The sequence below is a fragment of the Pristis pectinata genome, chromosome 2, assembly GCF_009764475.1.
Source record: "Pristis pectinata isolate sPriPec2 chromosome 2, sPriPec2.1.pri, whole genome shotgun sequence".
Lineage (NCBI taxonomy): Eukaryota > Metazoa > Chordata > Chondrichthyes > Rhinopristiformes > Pristidae > Pristis > Pristis pectinata.
Window position 1 is genome coordinate 23,084,060 of NC_067406.1, and position 15,200 is coordinate 23,099,259.

The 15,200-nt window shown below is 41.5% G+C and overlaps 1 long non-coding RNA gene across 5 annotated transcripts in view; it reads right to left on the reverse strand.

The window, feature by feature from the left end:
* The window catches only part of LOC127567506 (uncharacterized), a 45,276-nt gene that overhangs the window by 29,375 nt on the left and 701 nt on the right, over positions 1-15,200 (reverse strand). For 2 of the 5 annotated variants that reach the window (XR_007955888.1, XR_007955890.1), the window contains exon 2: positions 14,729-14,803. The exons of 2 other annotated variants lie outside the window; for them this stretch is intronic. This is a non-coding gene — a long non-coding RNA (uncharacterized LOC127567506). Of the gene's footprint in view, positions 1-7,780; positions 7,915-14,728; positions 14,804-15,200 lie in introns of those variants that run through there. One more of the 5 variants, XR_007955892.1, reaches the window with a different exon arrangement.

The window sequence follows — 15,200 nt, forward strand, 5'->3', positions numbered from 1 at the left end:
AAGGGGGCAACACTTGACCTCCTCTTGAGAACTGAGGTTGGACAAATGGCTGAAGTGTCAGTGGGGTAGCACTTTGGTTGAGATGTTAGTGAGACCACTCCTGGAATACTGTGTGCAGATCTTGCTGTACTATAGAAAGGATGTGATTAAGTTAGAGAGGTACAATTACAACGTTTAAGAGACACTTAGACAGGTTCATGAATAGGAAAGGTTTAGAATGGTTTGGGCCAAATGCAGGCAAATGGGACTAGCTCAGGAAAGCACCTTGGTTGGCATGGATGATTTGGACCAAAGGGCCTGTTTTCATGCTGTATGGCTCTATAACTTATTCAAAACAAGGATGATAGATTTCTGGACAGTGAAGAAATCAAGGGATTATGGGGGGTAGGGAAGGATACCTGTGTTTGAGGTGGAAGATCAACCATGATCTTGCTGAATGGCAGATCAGGCTCAAGGGCCTAAACGGCCTACTCCTGTTTTTATTTTTTTATTCCTAAATTCTTCTATCACTGCATTTGTAAAAAAAACTAAGCACAGAACTGTTCAACATTTAGCTCACTCATATGAAATCCTGTTGCTTCTTCTTTTAAAGAGATTTAAATTTAATTTAAAACAAACAGACATGCTCTTCCATTAAAACTTTCTTAAAAAGGAAATGTATTACAGCACGTTGAGCTTTCTTACTTTAAAGCCATGAAGAGGCTCTCTCATCTCCATTGGGGATTTTCAGCGAGCGTGTTTTCTGAACCATCCTGTGAATTTGCCTATTGAATCTTCTGTGCAATAATGGGCAATAATGATCAGTTTTGCAAGTGACAGTATGTCCCAACTTCTCCCGAACATTAACAATTCCTCTCCTTCCACAGATGCTGCTTGACCTGCTGAGTTCCTCCAGCAGAGTGTTTGTTTCTCCTGAAAGCTAATACACTCCAATCCAGGCAACAGCCTCTTCTTGTACTAATGTTAGTGTTGGTGTTGATGCATTTCACAGCTTTAACTCACACTATCAACACCTCACAGGATGAATGAAGATGAATGGAAATTGGTTCACACTGTAAATGTTCTGTCATTGTTCTCAGCGGTTATCAGTAAAGTGGATGAATCACACAGACACCAATGTGCTCCCTCTCGGTATAAGGTGACCATTTAATACCATTGTAGCCTTGCAGCTTCCAGCACTGACTCCTGGGTATGGCAAGTTCCTGAGTTAGGCTCAGCAAACAGGTGAAGAGCTGACTAGTGTACAAACACTTCCCAGGTGGATAAAGGTCTTCTTCAACCTGGCCATTCCCTTTTCTCTCTTCTACCTTCTGGGAGAAGATACAGGAGCTTGAAAGCCCAGCTGTCCAGACTCAAGGATAACTTATTCCCTTATCAGATTTCTGAATCAATTATCTCTTTCCCGGTGGTGCTGCCACATTCTCAGACTCTCAATCCTACCTCTCAGTTACTCTGCTATTGTCACTTTTGCATTTCTTTTTGCACCACTTCAATTTGCACTACAATCTTTGCACCAGTCGGTTGTTTTGTGCTTGTCGTTGTATTTATTGTTAGTATTTATTATTACCACGTGTGCAGTTTGCTCTGTGAGCTCCATGTGAGCAAGGAATTTCATTGCACCCTGGTGTTTATGACAATAAACTAATCTAATCTAATAGGTAAAATTCAGAGGTTGAGTGCATCACCTGTGAAAACATTGGCATGAGACCCAGGAGCAGATCAGGAGTTAGCACACTGAGTGTACACAGCAGGGCGATTTGGAATAGATGCTTTATCTTATTTATTAGTGAGGTAGGGAGTGAATATTTCTTTTACATTAATAAATTTGATTGATATGAGAGTCTGTGTAGGCAAGAATGTCCAGTCCGACAGATTTAAGATGGATTTGAAATTAGACTGTGCATGCCAGCCATGAAGTGAATCACTTAAGAAAATATTTGCATTTGAAGTCTCTCTGTGCAAAATAAATACTGCATTTCATGTGAACCTTGCTTTTGCTAAAGAATAGCTCCCCAAAATTGCTTAGCATGACTTTGAGATGTGAAGGAAAAGATACATTAGGAGATCAAAGTACTTTGTATCTAACTTGAACGCGAGCATTCCTGCTAATATTTCCATTTAGTAAAGCTCTTTCGAAGTCTTGCTGGTTTGGTCCACACACAATCACTAATAGGATAATTAGTTCTGTTATAAACACATCTGGTTCAATGGAGCTTTTCTTTGTCCACATTCACCTACCCCATAGAACAAGATTGCTGTGTTATGCTTGTGTTTTTATACTACACACATATTAGAGGCTTTGTCAATTCAGAACGCATATAAATGGAGTGTCAACTGAACATTAAAGACATACTTTTCCACTATTTGGTTTTAGTTCAGATACAGTTCAGGCTTCACATTTATTTAGCATATTCTATTTAATAGGGCAATATGCCTTATTTGGCAGCCAAGGCGAGCTGGATGTGAAATTGGTTCTAAATGTATGCTGCACACTGCCTCCTTTCTCACTGTGTGCAACAGTCTTTTATTCATTAAATTTAAAAAGAAAACATCAACATTAATTTAAACACGACTATCATGGCTGACTGCCATCTTCAACGGTGCATTGGATTATATTCTGTCAAAACTATTTTTCAAATCAGGGAAGCATGGAAGAAAACTCGAAGAAGGATGAGTATGATACACAGATTACTCAGGCACTCCTACCTCATGCCCACTCTCCACTATTTATCATTCCCATGCAGTTCCCATCCCTGAAAGGCAGTTTGTTTTCCTCTTCGCCTCAGCAAAGGAAAATCAAATCTGAACATTTCTGGCACCAGCGTTATTCAAACTACAAATCTTCCAGACCAACTTCCGCTCTCTACATATAGCCTGGGCAAACTTGACTTTCTGTGAGTGGCAAATGCATACTCATGGGAAGAGATCACCAGGAGTACAGAGGAAAAGATTAAAGGAGATTCTCAAAATCTCCTTGCAAAAAAGCAATGTCCACATTGGCTCCTGGGAATCCCTGGACCATGACAGTTCAAAGTGGAGAAGGAGCATTTGAGATGGCACCTCGAGTCTATGCAGAACAGCTGACAGTAGCCCAGCATAAACAGCAAAAGGAGTGCAGTGCTCAGCCACCTGTTTACTGGAAGTATTAACTCTTTCTTTCTGCATAGATGCTGCCTGACTTGCTGGGTAATTCCAACATTTTATTAGTTAGCACTCATCTCAATGTGGCTTATGAGATCTGGGAGTTTGCAAAATGACTCCTACTTTTACTGATGTCAGTCAATTTCACAAGTAAATCATCGTATGTGAGATTCTTTGGGAAGTTTCAAGGAGACCTGATAACATACTAGAACTTCTCTTCCATAAAAAATTGCCCGGCTCAGCAAAAGATATTATAGCCATTGCAAATTTCTTTGATATAAAATGCCACAAGTTGATAATGTTATTCGTATGGGCCCTAAACAAGATAATTGACAACATTTTTATGGTAGTTTGGATGTGGAGTTTTCACCCGTTACACACCCCTCATTCCCACCAGTTCTTATAAACTACTTCTCAATGTGTGATTCTGTCACTTCTCTCACTCCCCTTCATCCTTGGTGAGCAGAATATCCCCATCTTTTCCTTCCAACATCCTAAATCCTCCATTCAGTTCTATTCCTGATTCAGTGCATGCAACTCAACCATGTTCCTTTCACTTACACAACCCAATAAAACAGGGCACTAAAGTAAATAAGGACTATTTGTCTCAGCAATAGGTTGCTTGGCCATTTCGTCAATTTGGCCATTGGCTGCTTACTCCATTTTTAGAGTTCCCAAATGAATTCTCGAGGAAAGTAATTTTCTGTAAAGTTTTCCCCTTGGCCCACCCAAGATAATCTGACAGATGTCAGGTATGAAACAGAAGACAATCCCATTTTTCCAACTGGATAGAAGTTGGATGCACAACTTGAGGTAATGACCATCTGCTGGTCTGTGAAGCTTTAATCCTTAAAAGACAAAAGTATAGTCAATGGTAACCTTCAAATGCATGGGGGGAATGTATCTAAACCAGCCTGAAACGAATGAAGCATGAGGCATAAAACTCACTGATCCAGTTGTCATTGAAGCCCAATTCAATGTTCAGAATAACACTTCCCAGATAAACATAGAGACAGAGTTGCCATCAACATAACGTACAGCCTACAGAAGTACCACGAATAATGTAGTTGGCCAAATATTCACTCTCTCAACCAGTCCTAAGACAAGAGATTGACATGAGAAATAGAAGCAGGAATAGCCCATGTAGCTCCTCAAGCCTGGTCTACCATTTAATAAGATCATGGCTTATTCTGTGCATTGTCCACTTTCCTGCCTGATCCCCATATCCTCAAATCTATCAATCTCAGTTTGAATATACTCCATGACTGGGTATCTACAGCCCTCTGACATTGAGAATTCCAATGATTTACAACCCTCCAAGTAAAGAAATCAGTCTTCTATGGGCAGCCACTTAACCTGAGACAATGCCTCTTGGTTCAGATTTTTCCACAAGAGGAAAGAGCCTCTCAGCAGTTACAAGGTCACTGGCTCTCAGATTCTTGCATTTCTCAATAGGATCCTCACATTTTTCTAATCTTTAGTGAGTTTAGGGCAATCTTCTTCAATCCCACCTCATTGGACAACTACCTCATTCCAGGAATCACCCTAATGTATCTGAACTACACTGACTCCAAGGCAAGGGAAATCCTTTTTTTTGGGAAGAAATCCAAAACTGCACAAAGTATTTCAAATGAGGACTCATCAAAGCCCTGTACAATCTCAGCATGACTTCCTTACATAAATACACCTTTACAAAGCCATTATATAAACCATGTGGCAATTAATCTCATGCAGCTTAGTTATGACTTTCCATTCTTTCAAGTCTGCAAGCTGATTCATTCACAAATTCAAGGAGGACTTTGTTGGCCAAATATGTCTATCCTCCTCATTTAAGGAATGTCTAGCCTGACACATTATTAATGTCACAGCCAGAGAGCTATTTTATTTTCATTTTAGGCCTGTCCCATAAAATTAAAAGATAGGGTTGTATATTACTTTCCTCACTCTCAATACCAATGAAATTGTTTGGAGATGTTTCAATGTGTGGGGGCAGGAGACAAACAAAAAGGTTTTTTATTCAAAGCACAAATGTTCATTTCAAGGTTTTATGGGACAGCTCTGAGTTATAACCTAGGGCATGTATAAAATAACACAAACTTTTTATTTAGTCAGCAGTTGGGGGCAAGACTACCAAGGAGATTGGAGTCTCAGTCGCTACGTTTTATTTCAACTCCCAGATGCTGCCATACAGTTTTGCCTGTTCTTTATGATGTCAGGGAATGAAGCCATCCTGTAGCCAAACACAGGATAAACTGAAAAGAGTTATTAGTGTGAACGGAATCAAAAGACTGTGGTTTTGAGTCACACTGCAAAGAATTAATCACTATCCAGGCTGGCATTTCAGCTCAGTATTGAAGGAACGCTGCAGTGTCAGAGATTTCATTCCTCAGATGAAATACAAAAACGCAGTTTTGTCTATCCAGCATGTTATAGTAGCAGAGTGTGGGTGATTTCCTGGTATTTCGTTCAACTTTAATTTCTCAGTCAACATCACTGAAGGAGTAATATTTATGTGGATAAACTCGAAATCCAGAGGCCAGGATCAGCAAGAGATTATGAGCCAAAGCCCATTTGGACCAGTTGAGAATTTGATTTCAGTTTATAGTAATCAGGATAGAAGAAGTTAAAGTGACCATAACACTGCTGACTCATCATATAAGCAAATACCCTTCACTGAAGGAGAACTTTGGTCCAAACCTACTTTAACTTCTATGTTATTCCAAGTTAGTACCAATGTCATTATTTTTAACTGATGTCAGAGATGGCTGAGCAACTCCCTTAGTTATTAGGAATTGGAAATAAATGCCAACTTTTCCAGTGATAGCTACATAAAGAATAATCTGCTTAAGCCAGGTTAACTGGTTTACATCTAATTTTGTTGCATGTGGTTCTTCACAGTGAAGGTCCTTGGGAAATCCTGGAATCATGAAAATGCCTGACCTAATTTTTATTAAGTAGAGGCTTTCAGTATCATATCCCAGGCCATTTTCACCAGTCACCACCTCACCACCAACACCCACTTCATGAACTCCCTGACCCCTCACCCCAGCCACTCCACCCTCCCCACCAGTGTGGCTCAATAATGAGATATTCACATAATCAATAATAATCAATGTTTTCTCTGATAATGCAGAGCTGGTTTCTTAACTGCAGCATCAAGTAACTTTGGTTCAGACATGGATTACAAATTAATAACACTTTCGCAACCTTTGAGGTGAATTCTATTAGCTTAGATCCTGTGGTTTGAATCAGACATCTATTACTCTTCAGAGGTTAATTATAAAGAGGTAAGTGACTTCTTATTCTCACTGTATGTGACTTTTCGTGTTCACCACAGTGAATCAAGCAGTGCTGATTTGGAAAACAGTTTTCAGAAACAACTCTTACATTGGACGGACATTTGAGTTAGGAGCAGGAGGGGGCCACTCAGCCCTCAGGTCTGCTCTACCATGGCTGTTGTGATTGTAACCTCAACTCTACATCCACCCTGTCAAAGCCCCTCAGGATCTTATTTGTTTCAATCAAGTTCCTTCAAACTCTTTTAAACTTCAGTGGATACAAATCTCATCTGTGCAACCTTTCCTCATGAAACAGCCCATCCATTCCAGGTATTAGTCTACTAAACCCCCTCTTGGCTGCTTCCCATGCATTAACATCCTTCCTGAGATAAGGAGAACAATACTCCTGATGTGGTCTCACCAATACCCTTTATAACTGAAGCAGAACCACCTTACTTTGTATTCAATTCCACTAGCAATGATAACATTCTGTTAAGCTCTTCTAATTAGCCATTATACCTCCATACCAGCCTTGCGTGAACAACGCACGTGGATACCCAGATCCTTAATATTAGAGCTCTTCAATCTTCACCATTTAGATAATATGGTTCATTTTAGTATTTCCTGTCAAAATGGACAATTTTACATTTTCATATAATCAGTGCTGCTCATTATTTTTTCTCCTCCCAATGAACAGAATCTCTCCTCTTCTGAAAGCATTGGGGATGAAATTTACCTTGGGGAGGGAAGCAAGTATTGAACTAGCTATCCATGAAACATCCCACCGTGTTTTCTTATGATTCAGGTGCTGGGGCTTGAGCACAAAATCTAGGGTGACACTAGAGGGCAGCACTGAGAGCCTGTCGTGTCTTGGATTAACCAAGGCCCCTCTTGCTCTCTCATGTGGACGTAAGAGATCTCCATGTAGCATTATTTTGATGATGAGCTTGGGAGTTGTCCTCAGTGCCCAAGCCAATATTGTCCTCTCAACCAATATCACTGAAACACATTTGGCTACAAATTCATCAACACAACCTGATAATTTTAGTTTCAGCCCAATGTTACCCTGGGAAACCTAACAACGCTGTTCTGTGGAAGAGCCATCAACCTTAACTCAGTTTCTCTCTCCGCAGATGCTACCTAACCTGCATTTTCTGTTTTTGTGTCTACATTTTCAGCATCTGCAGTTCTTTTTTTGATTTTCAAGTGCTGTCCTGTGAACTTTCCAAGCAAAGATCTCAATCTTTAGGCAACATTCACCAGCTGTTGTAATGTCATTAAAAGGAGTAGGTCAACACAAGGTATGCTCTGTTTCTGAAATTCAATTCCATTGACTTGAGTAGCAGAGTACAAATTTCTACCTGTTATCTTGTTGTTAACACAGTGGTGTTTGTGGGAGCTTGCTGTGCATCGTTGGCTGTGACTTTTTCCACATTACGTCAATGATTACACTTCAACAGCACTTTATTAGTTGCAACACACTTTAAGTACAACCTGAGGTCATGGAAGACACAACATAAATGTGAGTTTAAAGGTGAGAATAGGATCAAACAGAGCTGCCCTACAGCACACAATCTTATAAAGTTCACCTCAGAGTAATGCGTGCTTGGTCAAGATATCTGCAAATGCAATCCCTCACAGAGTCATATCTTAGTGAGCATTCACTAGCCTCGGTATTGTGGATGGTGGGCGGTGGAAAGATTAGGGGAGGTTAAAAAAAAGAGAAAAACTCCTCAGAGATTTATAGATCTTTATTGTCCGTCAATAAACGCAGGCCAGATTATCAAATTACTGCGTGAAACATTATGATTTACAAACCTGCATGAAACTTATTGTGTGCAGTTTATAAAGTGTGGTTAGAAATACAAATGGTCAAAGCTGTAGACCTTGGAGCTAACAGCATCGTTTAATTTAGTAAATGTTCCAGCTGCACGTAAATCAGAAGTGTAGGAAGTGGGCTATGAAAAATGATCTCAGACATTTTCCATACATCTTTCTCCTTCTCTAACCTCCAGACCCTCCCCCCACCCACCTCCTCCACCCTCCCTGAGTTATACTAAACTGCCAAAACACACATGCATTCATTAATGATAATACACTGCTGATACAAATTACTGCCTTCGGAGTTCATAAAGCCTTCTATAAGGAGATCAGTATTTTACTTCTCCAGGTTCCTACTGCGCACAGTTATGAATTGAGCTACTATTCTTCACAAAACAGTCTTAGGCAGCAGCCAGAACTAATATTAACACATGTTTACCAAAGGATTTAGCATCATAGCTTAAGCTGACAAGCTATAGATCGCATCAAACAGGCTGTAACTTTACAGATTAGCATTCATGACATGGAAAGTCACAGGTTTATAATTGTGTGTGTGTGTGTGTGTGTGTGTGTGTGTGTGTGTGTGTGTGTACGCGCATCTGCGTATGTGTGTGTGTGTGTACATGTCTCTGTGTGGCATCTGTGTGTATGTGTGTGTCTGTGTGCGTGTGCACATCCATATGTGTCTGTCTGTGTCTGTGTGTGCATTTGTATGTGTGTGTCTGTGTGTGTTTGTGTGTTTGTCTGTGTGTGTTTGTGTGTGTGTGTGTGCGCATCTGTATGTGTGTGTCTGTGTGTGCGTGTGTCTGTGTCTGTGTGTTTGTGTGTGTGTCTGTGTGTGTGTGTCCGTGTGTGTGTGTGTGCGCGCGCGCGCATCTGTGTGTGTGTATGTGCACGCGTCTGTGTGTGTGTGTGTGTGTGTGTGTGTGTGTGTGTGTGTGTGTGTCTGTGTGTCTGCGTGTGTTTGTGTGTGTCTGTGTGTGTGTCTGTGTGTGTGTGGTCATTGTGGTCCTTGCCAGCTCCTATTTATATCCAAGAATTGAAACAGCATCACCAAAGGCCAGATTTTTCTGTTATTGCTGACACAGATTTGCAAATTGTCTTCTGTTTTTGATGATCAAAAAATGTAACACCATGCAATTTTTTTTCCTCTTGAGAGGGAATTTTGAAAGTTTTATTTGTAGTAACATGAGTGGAGCAGCCACAAAGGGAAGGGCAGAGGCTAGCCACTGCAGGAACATTGTAAACATGGCAATGATCTTGACTTAGTCCCCCCCACCCCCCACCCCCCAAGTCTTCTAGTAGATCTGGGGTGGATGCAACCAGTTACAGTATGAACTCCATCATCTCTTAATATCTTAAATAACGACATGTAAAAGACATTTGGACAGGTACATGGATAGGAGAGGTTTAGAGGGACATTCGTCAGACACAGGCCAATGGGACTAGCTTAGATGGACATCTTGGTTGGCATGGACAAGTTGGGCTGAAGGGCCTGTTTCTGTGCTGTATGACCATATGACTTTATCTCCTTCCCCTATCCTTTTTCCACAGGACTGCCGCTGGTGGCTGATGATGCAGATACCACATAGGGCCAGGTGCATGTTTACGAAATTAAAATGAGGAAGTATGAGGAAGTTCCCACCAGTGGCCTGCATACTTAACCAAGCACAGGAATAACCAATGAGACACAAAGTACTTAATTCTAAGGACAGAGGCAGCAGCCTTGTAGGATCAATATGTGGGTTTGAGTTTGGGTCGAGGCATTCAACCAAAGAAGACAAAGAGGACTGAGGACTGTGCTCTCAGAGTATGGTCAGGCACAGGATCCACTAGATTGAAGAGAAAGTTTTGCATCATACAAGATCATTATCTTCGGCTGTCTTTGAGATTGACTTCTTTCCCTTGCTCTGGCATTTTCATCACACTTGCTACAGACCAACTCTCCACTGACTAACCTGGCTCAGTCATTATGTATTTGCCCCAAGAGCCAAGTCTCCCTTCCCTGCTACAAGCAGACGTCCACCTCACTGGCAATTCCTCCCATCTCACACCACTATTCTTGACCATGTTACAATACGGCTGGGATAAATCTTCATAAAGCACTCACAATATCCTTGGTTTCTGCCTCCACAGATGAAATATTTTAAAACTCATGGTGGAGGACGTCACATAACTTTATACAGATCATCAGCTCTTAAAATGCATCTCAAAGCATCCATGTTGATTAACCCATCCTAATTCAAGTTCCCACAGCACATGGAATTGTTTGACTTGGTGTAGATCAATTTTAATAGACCATTGGTTCCCTGTGTATCATCTCTAAGTACAGTACATACTTGGAATATAGGTCCTTAAAACAGTACCAGCTGGGATCCAAATTCAATAAAGAGTTTCCAGTGAGTTTGATATTGCAGCATCTTAAGAACAGAGAGAACCTCTGCATTCCCAGTAATTAAGGTATTTATTTATCTTTAATAACTTGAGCAGTGGGGTAGAGGAGTAAAGCTACATGGGGAAGTCTCACTGGATGAAGATCACATTACGTAGGCATACTGAAGGAAGAGCTTTAACTCCATTTTCATTCTGAGTTTCATTTGTGCAGGCAAATTCCTCAATTAATCACTCATTATTATGCAAAAAATAGCCTGCATTTATATTGCATCTTTATCTATTATTCCCAGGAGCATTATAATGCAGAATTTGACACTGAGCCACGCAAGCAGAGATTAGGATAGTCAACCAAAGGCTTGGATCAAAGAGGTGAGTTTAAAGAAGTGATTTAAAGGAGCAGAGAGGAAAAGCAAGGTCCTTGCAGGGGTAACCTGTAAGGTTAACCACAAAACCCTCACTTCAGCTGTTTTAAAGCAGTTCAAAAACGGGCCCAGATACGTGCACAGGAACCCTGATTCTAAAATAAAGCCTGTTTTCCATCCTCTTCCCTGCCCTTTCCTGTCCACTGTCTGCCCCCAGTATCCCTCACCTTTATTCCTTTAATGCCCTAAACAGAGGAGACAGAATGTGCTTCTTTGCTGCTCAGACTCCTGATCATTTATTCTGTTCAGCAGTAAGAAGGTGAAGAGGGAATCAGAGGCAAAATAAAAATTTCTCCAGAGTGTGGTTGAAATCTGGAGTGCTCTCGGGGGTGGCGGTGGGGGGAGGGGTGCGGGGACACTCACAGCAGTTAAGAAGTATCTAGAAGGCTTCAGACCAAGTGTTGGTAAATGGGATTAGTGTACGATGGGGTACTGGATGATTGGAATGGTCATGGAGGGTCAAAGGGACTGTTTCTGTGCTGAATGACTATGACTCTGTATGACTCTATGCTAGTGAGGGTCTGGCCACTGAAGGTGGCATCTTTAAACTTAGAGGTGATTGAGTGAGCAGAATTGGATGCTGGCAGATATCTCGCAGAGTCAGGAGGAGGTTTCAGAGAGCGGGGATGATGAGGTTCAAACAGGAAATGTTTAAAACTAAGCTGATGCAGAGACTGAAGGAGGGAAGGATGACACCTTCAAGCCTACACTACTGGGTAGGCATGGTCAACCTGGCTTATGGTGTGGGGTTTCACAGTTCAAGACTGGGTATCAGGAACTCCGATTTGGAATCTTTGGGCTCCACAGAAGTTTCATCCATTAACAAAAATCATCATGAAATGGGGAGATCCAGTGGGTCACAAAATCCAGCGGCACATAATGCCTTCCATTTCCCCAACATCTAACAGCATGTAATCCCCTCCCAAAACCCCTGAGATCCAGTAGTTATCCCTCCCAAACCCCTGAGATCCAGCAGTTATCCCTCCCAAACCCCTGAGATCCGGCAGTGATCCCCTCCCTGTTCCCCACACACTCCAAGTCTAACAGCAGTTAACCCCCTCATCCTCAGTGTTCCAGCTCCTACAGAAAACCTGTCCTCCTCAGAAGGAGTGAAGCAACCTATTTGTGAATGTGACAGCCCTCAATAATTGAGTGCAGCTGTTTCTTTCTCTTACCACCTTCTCCCCTCAGCTGCTCTTCAGTGCATTGTCCAAACAGCATTTACCCCTCTCTTTGCCAAGATGGAGAATGGGTAGGTGGGGCTTCTAAAGTCACAGCTCAGCAAAGCTTGAAGTTACCCTAATGCCACACCAATATGTTCACACTTTCCAGTAAATAGTAACCAGGCAGAGCTGAAATGTTGGTTGATTCCTTTCCATCCCTCTCCTGACCTGATGTTGGTTAGGCTCTGAAAAACAGACTGAACTATTCACCAGCTGGGTGCATGAGTGGGGTGGGGGCAGGAACTCCAGTGCTCCAGTTGATTCTGAAAGCCCTGTGTCAATGTCTCTAAGATAAAGCAAGCAGGTTTAGCATTAAAAGGCAGCACCAATGAGCAATGGAATCCTCATCTGCAGAAAACAAGAAGTCTCAAAACATGCATAAAAAGTATATAAAATTGACAACAAGACTTTTCCTGACTTTAGTTCAGAATCTCAAAGTGGCTGCTTGCCAAATCCTATACCCCATCATTAGTTGGTCAGAGCAGGGAATGACACTGAACTGGGGAGGGAGAGGGAATAGTAACAGTAACATCAGGAGCAGTGGTATGGGGGTGTTGTTCATATTCAGCCACTTTGATTGATGCCAAGACCCAAATAGATTAGAACCATGCAGTGAGCCTGCATTACAATGATTTTGGATCAGTCATGATCTCATTGAACGGTGAAGCAGGCTCAAGGGGCCATTGATCTATTCCTGCCCCTGTTTCTTATGTCCTTATGTATGATTTCACTTCAACCATAGCTCTGGGCTGGAATGACACAGGAACAGTCCTCCCACTTTCTCTGCGCAATGAAATGCTCCTGAAATACACCTCACAGAACTGTTTGCCTGACCAAATAAATATTCTTTACTTTTGTGTTGGATATATGAAGTTGATTATTTTTCATTCTTAGTTATTTTTAGACAAATTTAATACGGCACCAAATAATCCGTGTTTGTGATGAGCTGAGCATACAGTGTGGTTCCTTCCTTACAACGTGTGATTCCAATTCTGCAGTACTGGGAGGGAGCAATCAGTTCCCAACACGATGGACAGATTCTGCAGCTTCTACAGGCCCTTTGCCTCTTCCATTTGATCTGAAGTGCCTGTCCTTAAAACTGTTAAAGACCTAAATATATGAGACTCAATTCCATTAAAATTTTCAGAGTGAGAAATCCAGCTTGTGTTTCAGCACCAGAGCCCATTTTGTGAGCAATTTTTAGTGCCAGGTTTTAATGACTAGTTCCATTGCCAGTTTTTATGACTCGGTCTATAAATATCATGAATCACCTTTGTACCTGTAGTCTGCTTGACTGCAGTTTATACAGAAATACAGAAGACTTTGTGAGGAGGTTGAGGTGAGGCTAATAAAGCTTGACTTGTAGTTAAGCATAAGTTGCTTTTTCACTTTGCCTGACTCCTGTATCCATTTCAGTCGTGACCCATGTAACAAGAGTTGAGGTTTTATGTTGTAGCCAGTGCTGCCACTTAACAGCATCAATGCCAAAACGCAAAGACCTTATGGTGTCCTGTGACATTATCTTTGATTACTGATTCACAGTGGAGGGAATGGAGGCAGTCACACTGCAGATGTCATAACAAGGCCCTGCCTTCATTTATTTCTCTGATACGCATCGCAATGTAGAGCCCCCATCTATAAAACAAGTGAACTGTTTCAGCAACTGGATTGTTATCACCCACAATCTGCACAGAAACCAGTGTTTTCCCTGCCTCTGGGACCCGGCAACGTTTAAACAGCAAATTGCAGTAATGTGTATCTGAACTTTCCAGCATCTGTGGTCAGGTTTAATGCCATTCCAAATCACTTGCCCTAATCATCAAGCCATCTTGGAGCCTGCGTAGCACTAAGGCAAAAATAAAAACCTTGGTTCCCAAGAGTTTAGATGACTCAGTTTATTTTTAATTTTGTTTGGAGGCCTCATGACTGGTGAAGGAATGGCCCAGTGGAATTTTCTTTGTGATGATAGATTATTTTTTTTCCAATGCTCAGCTATAATGCCAAAACAGTAATGAATAGAGGCTAAGGAAGTTTCAGGTTCCATTCTTAGGCTATGCTGACTTAGCTGGTCTCGACCAGATTGATAGTAGACTTAACTGGATTGTTTATCTTAAACTATGAGCCCAGCACTAGACAGCAGAGGTTTAAAATCTGCTAGACTCATGCAATTAAAAAAACAAGTTTGACAAAAGCTAGATGAGCTTTAAGGGCTTTTTGCTGTGTCGTAAATTTCCTAACGATCTTAGTTCAGAGTATCAAACATTATTAGAGTGACCACTTTTCAGAAGCACCCAGTTGTTTGTAAAGCATTTGGGATGTGCAGAGATTGTAAAAGGTACTGCACGAGTTCTTAATTTAGTGGATGCATGAGAAAAAAAAGCCATCAAAATTATCCAGGGAGGAGAACTGTCACACTGACTAATCATCAGCCTGACATTGTGGTACTCACAGTCATACATTACAGACAGCATACCGGGTCACTCCATTACAGTCCCATGGTAACGTTCTCTCCCATCAGCAGGACCTGAGTGGGAAGTACAATGGTATACAGGCAGGAGGGACTAGCCAGAGGAGTCCTCAGCTTTGACACCAGCTCTCATAATTTCTCGTTGCTTCAGGTCAAACGTGGCAAGAAAACAATCCTTCTCATTACTACTCATCATCCTCCCTCAAAGGATGGTGAATCTCTGGAATTCTCCACTCCCAGGGAGAAGTAGGGCTAGATCACTGGAAGTATTTAAAAAGGAGATGAATACATTTTTAAATATTAGAGATTTGAGGGTTATGGGGAATTGGCACAGAAAAGAAATTGAGGCCTGGGGCAGATCCGCCATGACCACATTGAATGGTAGAGTTGTCTACCTTCATACCATGGAGTGGAGTGGATAAATACACTATGGGTTAAGTCAGTGAATGTCCAG